Here is a 12,994-nt window from a genome sequence, read left to right as displayed (position 1 = left end):
TATTAGCCATCATCTGGTCAGGATCGCTCAGCTAATTCAGGTGCATTCCGATCACGTATGAACGAAATACAAACTTGATTTTAATTGAAAACATGATCGATTGAGGCACAAACATTATAATTGAAAACATGATCGATTGAGGCACAAACATTATAAGCATGAATCAAATAAATATTTTTTAATCAAAGAAATCATCCTACCTTAAATAAAATTAAGCTAACATTGTTGTAAACAAGAACAAAGAACACATAGCAAACATCTTTAGATTAAATTAAAGAAAAGAAAGATTAAACCCAATTCAGAGTGGCTGTTACCCAAGACTCTGACTAACGAGGCTCCTTCGCTTCTTTGCTTTGATCCTTTGCTGATGGTTCTCGAAGGTGGCCGACCAAAGGTTCTTTAATAGGCTAATTTTGCTAAAAATCCTTATACAAGGAGGATGATAGGCGTGAGGGGGAAAGATAGCTAAGAGAGTTGAGAGAGGAGAGAATGATGAATAAGTGAGTGAGGGATGATTGAAAAAGTGAGAAATGAGCTCTTATTTATAGGTGAGGCAAGGGAGCTAGTTTGCTAAAAATAGGAGTGTCCATATTTTGAAACTTCTTACAAGGATGGCAAGCCATGAATTGAGGAAATATGGCTGATTCTGCTTGATTATTGGTCAATTTGAGTGCCACCACAACTCAGGACTAAGACTCGGTCACCAGCAAGTCTTTGGAAAAATCTTTGATTCTTTAACTCTTCAAGGACCTTGTGTAATTAAAAAAAAATTGATTTATGATCAGCCATGTGTAGCCAAAAATTGGGTTAACTTGGTCCCCAATTTGGACGGTTTTGCAATTAGAAAAAAACTCTCAGACCTGTCCAAAAATAGTAGATAGTTTAGAGGACCAAATAATATAATTTTAACCACTTCAATTAAAACCCAATTTATTAATGAAATATTTAAAATGAATTATTAAATATAACTTTTTATTTTATTATTTAATTTAATCATGAATGACCCACTTTATAGCTTAAAAATATAATATGCTCAAACTAATATAAAATAAGTCATTTTATGCATGAAAACTATATAATAAAGCATAAAATAACATTTTAATAATTTCCATGTCCTAATTTCATATTTTCGTATATTTCATTAATTTATTACACAATTACTTAGTTTTAACAACAAATTTAAGTAAAAAGATGATGAATTATATAGGAAAAAACCTATATATTTTTCAGTTTACAGTTGTTATAGTGGCAAACCCCTCAACAAACTTGCAATAATATCCTACGAGCCCTAAGAAGCTTCGCACTTCAGTAACACTCTTTAGCAATCTCCACTTCACAATGGCTTTGATCTTCTTTAGGTCTACACAAACCCCCTCAACTGAATCTATGTGCCCAAAAAACATAACTTCCTTAAGCCAAAATTCATATTTTCTGAACTTTAAAAATAATTACTTCTCTCGAAGAATTTGTAACACAATTCGCAGATGAATGTTGTGTTCTTCCTCAGTTTGTGAATACACCAAGATGTCATCGATGAACACTACCACACATCGGTCCAAGTATTCATGGAACACCAGATTCATCAAGTCTATGAAAGCAGCAGGTGCATTTGTTAACCCAAAGGGCATCATCAAAAACTCATAGTTCCCATACCTCATTCTAAATGTTGTCTTCAACATATCAGATTCCTTCACCTTAAGTTGGTAGTAACCAGACCGCAAATCGATCTTTCAAAACACTATGACACCTCACACCTATTCAAACAAATCGTCAATTTTTGGCAATGTGCACTTGTTTTCTATATTTAATTTATTCAACTACCTGTATTCGATACACATCCTCATGATACCATATTTCTTCTTCACAGAAAACACTAGCAAACCTCAAGGAAAAGTACTTGGTTGAATGAAGCCTCTATCAAACAGCTCTTAAAGTTATATCTTTAGCTCCTTAAGCTCTTTTTGTTCCATGCGATATGACATAATGGACACTAGCGAACTACCAGGGTATAACTCAATGGCGAACTCGATTTTGCGATCCAAAGGTAATACAGGTAACTTATCAAGAAACACATCAGGAAAGTCTTTCACAATTCGTATCTCGTGAACCCCTTTTGCTAAATCCTGTGAGCCCATTACAAAAGAAACATAGGCTTCACACCCTTTACCCAACACCTTTTCTACCTTCACCATTAAGACCACATTAGACATAAACTAAGCTCGCTCACCAACCACCACAACTTCCCTACCTTCATTGCTTCACAAAGTGACTCTTTTCAGCTCAAAGTTGATCTTGGCTTTATGCTCAATTAGCCAATCCATCCCCAAAATCACGTCGAACCCATAGAATGACAATTCCATTAAGTTCACACAGAAGACTTAACCTTGGACCATTAGTAGACATATACAGTACACTCTAATGACCCACACAATATCCCCAAATGAACTAGTGACAGTTACACACTTATCTATGGTTTCTACTAGGATTCCCAACTCACTAGCTAGTTCACTCGAAACATATGAGTAAGTGGATCTAGAGTCAATCACGGAAAATAAGGGAATGGTTCGCAGAGTGAAGGCACCTTTAATAACATCAGTGGCACATTGCTCATGAAGTTCCCTTACAACATAGACTCGTGTGAGGCCTCTTAATTCATCTTGGGTCACAATAGTGTAAGTTAACGTTCACTGTCCAACTTCTCTTATTTCGCCACCTCTGCCTTTTGCTCAATCATGAGCACCAACTCGCACTTGAGTAGGGGTCGCAATCTGTGCTTGCGATCCCTCCCAACATTCTAGGTAGTCCCTTATTAGGTTATCATTGGAACTACACTTGAATAGCCTCCAATCTCTCTTTAACATTCACCAGGATGTTTTTGCTTATAGTATTCACAAAGTTGCCAGTTCACAGACTTGTGCGAACCCTCTTTTCCATCCTAGAAGTTGTTTTGTTGCCGTAAGTGGTTTGATTTGAAGCTTCGCTTAACATTCCTTCTTGAATTTCGCAAGTCGTGATGCCTTTCAGACACTTGACCAGACACTTGCTTTCTAACTCCAACTTCAGTTCACGGAGCCATAATCTCCTCAATGGCTTTAGCTTTTTCCAACAGCTCGCCAAAGTTTGTAATATCGTAAGTCACCAAATAGAGATGGATAACATGATGCAGACCAAAACGAAACCTCTGACAATGGTTCTTCTCTTACAAGACCATATTTATTGTGTACTGGCTTAATCACACAAATTTTTCTTCTTATTCAGCTACAGACAACTTGCCTTGCACAAGGTTGATGAATTCATGCTTGCAAAATTCCATGTATTGATCACCCATGAGCTTTCTATTAAAAGTTCATAAGAAAACACCTATGTCAACTGGTTCATGGCAATTCCTTGCTACATGGTGTTCCACCAACAATGGGCTTCACTGGTGAGTAAGGACACAGTGCATCCTAGTTTTTCATTATTAGAACACACCATTTGCTCAAGGATTTCTCAACACCCTCAAGTAAATATTCAACTTTAGTAGGATTGAATCCTTTAACACCACTGAATTACCTTCCACTTAGAGCTTGTAGACACTTTATGGCAATCATCGGCTCGCAAGTGCAATGTTGGCACCAGCAGCTCACTAAAAAGTCTCAATCATGGCTTGCACTAGTGGCTCTATGCCATCTTCCAAGATGTTTTCCCTATGAGCTCCTGCAAAAGATACAATTGAACCAAGGCGATGTTGTTCCCAGTCCAAGCTTCAAATCTTATTCATAATATGAAAAACTTACCTTATTTTCTTTAGCGAGCTTACTTTGCCAATCTGGCAAACACCCCTTGCCATTCTGGAAAACTCACATGTCATCTAGTCAGTCTAGTGAACTAATCCTGGTTCACTTTGGGTAGGCGCACTCTAGCTTGGTGAGCCTTAACCTGGCTAGCTCTAATAGCAAAAATGTAACACGCCAAACCTGGCTAAGAAGGTTTGACCTAAATTTGGTGAGTTACATAAGCCACTGAAGTCACTCCATTAACTCCTAACCTAACCTCCAACGCACCACTGATCCGCCTTAATTTGATGTAGCAGATTAAACTAGTTTTCGCACTTTAAGAGATTGAATATAAACATTTTAGTTAAGTTTTAATTACATTTCCGTAGGTTTAGTTAAGTTGTAATTTGAGTCTTTTATTGAGCTTAGAGGCTGAATGAGGCCTAAGGGTGAGCTAATATACTTTGTGAGTGTGCAGGAGACCATTAGAAGGTGTACTAACTCAATACCAGTTGCTAGGTTACAACACGGAGCATTTGATGTCGCAACATAATGAGCAGAATAGAAGAATCCCAAGACAGCTTTCAATATCGCGACATACCCCTGAAGACACCATGAAGTTGAGCATACTACACATGATTTCGTGATAGAGGACCTGGTGTGTCACGACATAAGTTTTGTACGAGGATTAATTATGAGCCAAGGGTGTTTTGGTTTGTGCAATCAAATGTTAAGCACGAGAACGGCAGCTGACCTAGGGTTAAGGACGACGGTCACCCTAAATTCTATAAATAGGATCATTTAGCACATGTTAGACACACTTTTTAGATTGTATAATTTTCTCTTTAGATCTAGTCTTTAGTTTTTCTCTTTTCTTAAGTTTCATATTTTATTTCTATTCTTGTTATTTACTTTTGTGAAGAAATCCAATTCTGGAATTACTGTCAAAACTCTGTGAGGATTCTGTGCTTAATTTCAAGACAAATCAGGCTTCTTCTAAACTCTATTCTTGAATTGTTCTTTATGTTCATTCTTTCCATCAAGTTTATATCATTTATTATATCTATAAGGAACCAATCCTCTTGTGAGGGATTAGCGAGTGGAGTTATGAATAATTAATTGTTTTGTAGGGATTTCTTAACGGATCAGTTGTTCAGTAAAGGAAGAATCTAAATCCTAGGTCTGAAAACCCTAGGAAGTCATCAAGGTGAGAATTAACCCAAATTTGGTACGGCCTATACGTGAACATTTTAACCCTGACCCAGTCTAGACTGTGAGCTCTGAAGATACGTAGTTCTTGCCAATTCAGAACTTCAGTGGAAGAATCGAAAGATCTTGCTGGGGTTTGACTAGTTGATTGAACAAGAAAACCTTAGACAAAAGTTTATTATGATTACCAAAGTGAGCTAATCACCCATGCATAGATTTAATACATATTTGATTATTTGATTTCTTGTTTTTCATTTATTTAATTTTCTTTTATTTCCTTTCATATTATTTTTTATTATAGTTTATCAAAATAATTCTTTTAAATCTTCATACTATAATTCGATTAAAGTACTAATTAGATCTATTTATATTTAGATTAGAACTAGTTTAGTGCTCACCTCCCTTGGGTACGATCCTTGGAGTACTTACCTACTCTGTTGTAACTATACTACAACTTGACTCGTATACTTATGGATACCTCTTGTCACATCTTTTCTATAATATTTCTACTCTGGAAGTTGGTAGGTTCGAAGGCAATCAAGTTGTTGGTGTCGTTGCGGGGAGGCAACGTCACTATATTAGTATTAATTTTTGCATATTAATAGAATAATTAGGAAATATTTAGGTTATAGTTGCAAATTTAGTTTTCTTATTTTCTACAAATTTTATCTTTTAGGGTTTAGTGTTGGGGAACACCTATAGAGCCAGTCACAGGCCCAGAAAGAATAATATGAGGAAAGCATTAACGACAACAACATTTGCAGTAGTAGATGCAGAATCCACCACCTGTTGTAGGCAACGTACTACGTGAGAATCTGCTGTTCGACGAGGCTAACAATAACAATCTGGAGATCCACCACCACCACAACAACAACCCATAAATATAAATATGCATGTAATGAGAGGACTCTAAGGGAGTATGCACTACAGAATTTGGATATGGTTCAAGGGAGTATAACGAGGCCGACCATCATGTCCAATAAATTTGAGATGAAGTCAGCTATCCAGATGATCTAGAATAATTTGTAGTTTTGAGGAATAATGATAGAGGATCCGAGTCAACATTTAAAACGGTTCCTTCAACTTTGTGATGCCTTCAAATACAATGAGATCACTGATGAAGCTATTCGTTTTCAGTTGTTTCCCTTTTAATTAATTGATAATGCCTTCTCTTAGCTTGATTCGCAAGCACCAGGATCAATCACAACATGGGACGAATTCGCAGTGAAATTCCTACAAAATTTCTTTCCCATTAGTAAGACGATCCAGCTAAGAAGGGAAATTTCAATGTTCAAACAGTTCAAAAGGGAAACCTTTCACGAAGCATGGAGCGATTTAAGACACTAATTCAAAAATGCCCACACTATAGATTACCTGAATGGTTACGACTGCAAATTTTCTACAATGGATTGGATGTGCATTCAAGGTCAAGATTAGATAGAGCAATAGGAGGAGCCTTAATGAACAGAACGTATGAGGTGATGGCTCGAACCAAGTTAAAAATTCTAAGTATCAACCTCCTTATCGACAAAAACCCTAGGAAAGGTCCAAGCCAAATGACCATACTATATGTAGTCAATGTTTGGATAGAATCAAGGGGGAGATCCAGTCAATGAGAATAGGCGTGAAATAGATCTAGTTTGAGTGCACCAATTCGACAAGAACATTGACCAAACTTGAATATCAGATGAGCCAATTGATGAGTATAATGAGAGATATAAAAAGAAAAATTGGCACAGGTATCCTCAGCAATACCAAAAATAATCCTCGTAGAGAAGGGAAGAAGCATGTAAAAGTAATAGCGCTCTACTCAGGTAAAGTACTAAGTAGCCCAGAGACCCCAACTCAAGAAATGCATAAGGGGAATACTGATGATCTTCAGGAAGAATCCTTAGAAGCTAATAATGAACTTGAACTAAAGGAAGTAGTTGCAGCGGCAATTCAGCCAGAGATAGAAATGATTAAAGATTTTTCCATTACAAAAATATTGTTCCCTTCATGGCTAGAAGAGAAGGAAAGATGGGATGAATATGAGTTTGAGAGTTTTCTATACTTATTCAAAACATTAAATGTCAACCTGTCTTTGATTTAATTAATTGAGAAAGTTCCTAAGTACGCCAAGTTCTTAGAAGAAATTATATTTAGGCATAGGAAAATTAAGGTAGGTGAACAAGTTAATATAAGCGCTTCTTGCTGTACTATTATTTTGACATAGGTTCCCTAAAAGTTGAAAGACCCAGGAAGTTTTACGATTCCCATAGGGATAGGGAACATTCATTTTAATAGAGCTCTATATGACCTAGAAGCTAGCATTAATTTAATTCATTTATCTATTTATGAAAAACTTGGGTTAGGGGACCTCGAAAATACCCAGATAACACTATAGTTGGCCGACAGATCCTCAGTGCATCCAAAAGAAGTACTAGAAGATATGTTACTCAAAGTGAACAGCTTTATCATCTCGACAGACTTTGTAGTTCTAAACTTTGAAGAAAACCGAGAGATACCAATCCTGTTAGGGAGACCTTTCCTAGACATTTCAAGGTCCACCGTTGATATGGAAAATAATGAATTAATAATGAGGATTAATGGTGAAATCGAAATCTTTAAATGTGGTCACCAACAGAGGGGGAAATAAAAGGGACTTAAGGGAGCATTGTAATGAATTATCTATTTTTAATCCTAATAATCCCGAATCAAGGGATATACTTTCTTTAATCCATGCAGGACAAAAAAAAAGGTTCAAGGAAAGAGATAAGTAGAAAAAGGTGGAATGGCATGACGGGCGATGGACTAATACTGAAAGAACCAGAAAATTGTCCTTATGTGAATTGATGGTACTGTCAAATGAATCCAACAGTAAAACTTGATTATTTAAATTAATGTCTTAAATCTTTCTAAATTATTTTATATTTAACTAACAGATTGGTCTATATTTTAATTTTTAATTTATGTTTTATAGAAACCATAACACTCTAGAAATTGAAATTTAGGGTGAAAATAGAGTCGGTGTCATAAACACAGTGACCTCATGTCGCAACACCAAGGACAGAATTGATGAAAATTGCAAAAAAATCATTTTGATGTCGTGACACGGACTTTGTGTGTTGCAACACACAAAGTCAGTATACCCTGAAATCTAAAATTCTAGACTGTGTCACAACATTGAACCCTGATGTCACGATAATGATTAATTGCCAGGAGTGTCGCGACACGAAACCCCTGTGTCACGATATCGCTACAATTTTCTATAGGGTTGACCTGATCCATTTGCGCAACCCGGTGGACTAAACCTTTTTTCTACCCAGTTTTTAACCCCCAAAGTATTGGTTTTTAACCTAAAAACACCCTAATCTCACATTCTAACCCTTTTTAATCTCAAACCCAAAACCCATTTTGCATTAAAACCCTAAATTTACAACTCTTCTTTGCTATTAGTTAAAATGTAAGATTGCCACAACCAATGGAAAATAAAGCACTAAAAGAAGCAACCATAAACGAATATTATAAGGAGTTCGTCATATCTTCTTAACGGGTTAAGGGTTCCTAAACTCTTCTTTTTAATATTTCATTGGAAACTTTGCTTGCTAGTTCATTAGTTGTTGAAATTAAACAAATATTCAAAATGCTTCCACAAAAGGTTAGAAGAACTAATGAACCAGAACCTTCGATGATTCCGAACACCTGTAATTTTCCATATCCAAATGTTGAAAAATATTTTGTTGAACTTCAAGGAAAAACGTTTATTCAATGGTTCTCTGCCAAGAGATACGACTATAACCACCTTTTTTAGTGGTAGCAGAACAGTGGTTTTGAGACCACAAATTTCTATCGTGTCAACTTGTAAATATTATTTATAGAATATTTACGAGTCATTAGAGTCGTATTAAAATTTGGTTAGAAAATTTTATCGTTTAGGTAGTTAATTTAATAGAAAGGACTAAATTAAAAAGGTACAAAACTTAGTGATTACTACATTTAACGATTAAAAATATTAATTATTAAATTAGAAAGGACCTATGTAGTAATTAGACCCTAGTATTAATATTGGACGGCATTATGGATGAAAATCATAAAATAATACATGTTTTAATGGCAAAATGGTAAATATTATAAAATTAAAACAAAATTAAATGAAGTAAAAACCATTTTCTTCTTCATTTCTCTTCATCTTTGCCGAAAACACCATGGAAGCATAGTTTGGAGGTTCAGTTAGTTCATCCCTTTGCGTGAATAAGTTTTTTAGCCCCGTTTTTAATGAATTTTATATTTTTGATATCATTGCAACTAGGTCCAACTAGCTCGTACCTTCGGTTTTGAATATTTTAAAAATTTTAGAAGTTTTCATTGATGAATCTTGGTTTTTTGTGATGATAATTATGTGTATGAAGTTTTGATTGTGATTTTTGGTTGTTTTGTAAAGTAATTTTAGTTAGTTTTTTATTCAAGGATTAAATTCTTAAAATATTAAAATTAAATGGTTTATTGCTGAATAAGAGATTTTTTGTGGACTTTTGAAGGCCTAGAATATTCGACTATAATCTGATCTCTAGAAAATATTCAAATTGATGATTTTCGGGTTGAGGGACTAAATTGCATAAATTGTAAAAGTTTGGGGCAATTGTGAAAATTTTGAAAATGAAAGGGTATAAAAAGTATAATAAATTGGAATATGAAATGTAAGCTAATAATTGGGAAAATTTACATTTTAGATCAAGATCCTGTAGGTTTACGTGGAAAAAGAAAAATTACAGAATAGTCCCTAAACTTTTGCATCTATTACAACTCAGTCCAGGTAAGTTCGTTTTTTTTTAATTCAATATTTATATGAATTTTATGATGATATGATATGAAATAGTTTATATCAATTATTTAATTAATGATATAAAGTTGCTGGAAAAAATGTTATTGAATTTCAGTACTTGGGCCGGATGAACGCAAGATAGAGTACAACTAAATGACGGCGTGTTATGGGGGCCTAGAGTGGAGATGGATGTGGTGTGTTATATATATTCCTGAGTATACCGAGGTTCAGCGTTTGTTGTGAGCCCTCGTTTATACTCCCTGATTTGGCGTGTTATCGGTTGGATTAGCTCTTATGAGCAATTGGCGTGTTATCGGGTGGATTAGCTCTTATGAGCATTTGGCATTTTATCGGATGGATTAGCTCTTACAAGCGATCGGCGTGTTTCGGTTGGATTTCTTGGTACTCGTATTCGTAAGTCATTCATTAGGTCAATAATCATTCTATAATAACTTGTTTAAATGATTTTGAAAGGCATGACATGTATTTGATATTTGAATTGAATTATGCAATTCACTGGTTTGAGATTTTGGATGACAAGAAACACTTGTAGTTGAGTTATTATTGATTGAATTGTTTTATTTACTTCAGTAAGATTTATCGTTTCTGTACATTGAACTTACTAAGTTTCAATAAGCTTACATGAGTTAATTTATGTTCTTGTAAATATTTTTGAAGGTTGGGCGATCGGATCGACATTCGAGTCACACTGTCCATCTATTTTTCGGTAGTTTTTGGAACGTTTATTTTCGGATCATATGGCATGTAATAGTCTTGTTTCGTCATTACTTTTGTTTTGATATGTAAATCTATAAAGAATGAGCCTAAGTGCAAGTAGACAACTTATGGTGATATATGTGAGTGAAGGAAGATGTTTTGGTACAAGATTATAGCATATGGTAGATTAATACGTTATCTTGCATTGTGATGAATTGCGGTGCCTATAATAGGCATTTTGGTTAGAAGTTTTAGTTGTGTAAATTGGCATGTTTGGGTGATGATTTATATTATTGTATAAGTGTATATTTGTGGTACCATTTAGGGTACATTGGTTAGGCACTTAGGATGGTTGATTTATCATGATTTGAGCTTGTTTAATGTCTTTGAATAGGTCTAATTGTTGGTAAATGGTAAACTTAGGGTCCAAGAAATCTTGAAATGGTAAACTTGACATTTAAGGTTCATTTAGATGCACAAGCCTAGGACAAACCCGTGCCATTTGGCCTGCGACACTGCCGTGTGTATTAAGTCAGTGTGTTACACGGCCTAACACATGGCCTAGCACATGGTTGTGTGTCACAAGTCAAAGAGTTACACGGCCGTGTGGCCCAACTCAGTGAGTTACATAGGTAGGGACACAGGCTGAGACACGACTGTGTGTCCTTATTTCGAAAGTTACATAGCTTGGGGCATTACACACGCCCGTGTGTCCTCTGTTTTATTGAAAAATTTTCATATTTTCCTAAAAAAATTTTATTTGTTTCAAATTAGTCCCGAATTGTTTCTAAGCTATTTTAGGGCCTCGAAGGCTCGATTTAGGGACAAAATACATGTTATTGGTTGGTTTTTATTAAGGTTAGTCTATTTAATATTATGATGTTAAATGTTTTACAATTGATCAGTAATGCTTTATAACCCTAATCCAGTGACAGAGACGAGTTAGAGGTGTTATAATGGCCTTTAGTTAGATATCATAGATGGTTTTTTTGTGCAGGATTTCTACTCTAGATGTTGACAAGTTCAGAACCAGTCAATCACTTACTTACAACCTATATTATGATAAGTTACACCATAGTAGCGGAAAAAATTCATACAAAGAATGTAAACATGCGAGCTTATCAAACAAATAGAGGAAGGGTTTGCATGTCACCTAAACCGTAAAACTTAAGGGTTAGTATGAAAGAAGTAGACATGCTAGTTTAGGGTATGTGTTTTCAAACATAGATTCAAGTACACAGAAATTATTATTAAGGTTCACACAACAACGTAGGTTCGCATATCTAAGTTTCACATTATTTTTCATAACAACAATAAACATGAATTCACACAACAACGTAGGTTCGCATATCTAAGTCACACATGAGTTCACATAACAGTAATAAGCATGAATTTGCACAACAACATAAGTTCGCATATCGAAGTAACACATGAGTTCGCATAACAACAATAAGCATGAATTCACACAAAAACATGAATTCGCAAAATAAAAACAATTCACATACCTTTTAAGTTCGCACTTAAAAGAAAACATCATAGGTTTGCATACAAACGAGCTTCGCAAAAAAAAGGGACGTTCATGCAAGGGTTTTCGGACTTAGGTAAGGTTCTCTAAGTAGTAAGGTTATCGCTCCTAAGGGTTCGCATGCATATAAGGGGTCGCAATCATACAAGGGTTACAAAAAATAATACTTTTCAATAACACTAGCTCGTATATAAATATTAATACATACTTTGGAAAAATTGAAAGAACACAACATGGTACGCATGCAAGGAGAAATAAAGAAACATCAAACTTTATTCATTCTTAGAAGAAACTAGTCACAAGGTTTTACTTCAGGGTTCGTAAAATAACAACAAAATTAATATTTAAGGAAATTGTTTAAAAATGATATCAAATTATAATAAATCTAAACCCACATAACTACAACCCATCACCTATTCCCAGGTTCACTGATATCTATTTAGAGATGAGCCTCGCCAAGTCATCTTCCTCGCCACTACCACCCGTGACCTACTTACCTGCGTAGTAAAAGAGGAGTGACTGAGTTCATTGCGAACTCAGTGAATAATTAGGAATCATCAGAGTATGCTTTAAAGTACAAATTTTTAAAATAGAAAGAAGACTTAGTCTGATAAATTACATTACGTGATGGGTTCACGGTGAAGGTGCGAGACCCAGTTCGCAAAATATGTTTGCCAAAACACATAATTTTGTAAAACATAGTTTCGATTGTACTTTTTGAAAATCATACCTAAAAACTTAGCTTGTTGTTTGAAAATAGATCTTATATAGCATGAAATATGCCCACAAACTTGTCTTGTCAGATTGGCCTAGGAACTTGGTTCAGAACAGAGACTTGTTAACAGAATATCAATGAGAGAATTTTCATGGAATAAGGGTTCTACTTATAAGCACTAAGTGACCTAGTGATCTTAGGATACCCTACTAGACTTAGGAACCCTAGTCAGTTTAGAAGAAGGTCACGTGCACGAAATGTATCCTAGA

The 12,994-nt window shown here is 35.1% G+C and overlaps 1 non-coding gene across 1 annotated transcript; it reads right to left on the bottom strand.

Moving 5' to 3' along the window:
* Window positions 1–6,231: 6,231 nt before the first annotated feature.
* On the bottom strand, window positions 6,232–6,336 carry LOC128036404 (small nucleolar RNA R71). The gene has a single exon (XR_008193201.1). It is a non-coding gene; the product is annotated as a small nucleolar RNA R71 (small nucleolar RNA).
* Between the last annotated feature and the right edge of the window lie 6,658 nt (window positions 6,337–12,994).

This window comes from Gossypium raimondii, chromosome 13, assembly GCF_025698545.1.
Source record: "Gossypium raimondii isolate GPD5lz chromosome 13, ASM2569854v1, whole genome shotgun sequence".
In the NCBI taxonomy this organism is placed as follows: Eukaryota; Viridiplantae; Streptophyta; class Magnoliopsida; order Malvales; family Malvaceae; genus Gossypium; species Gossypium raimondii.
Note: the sequence above shows the minus strand (reverse complement) of the source record. Positions and strands in the feature narration are given on the sequence as shown.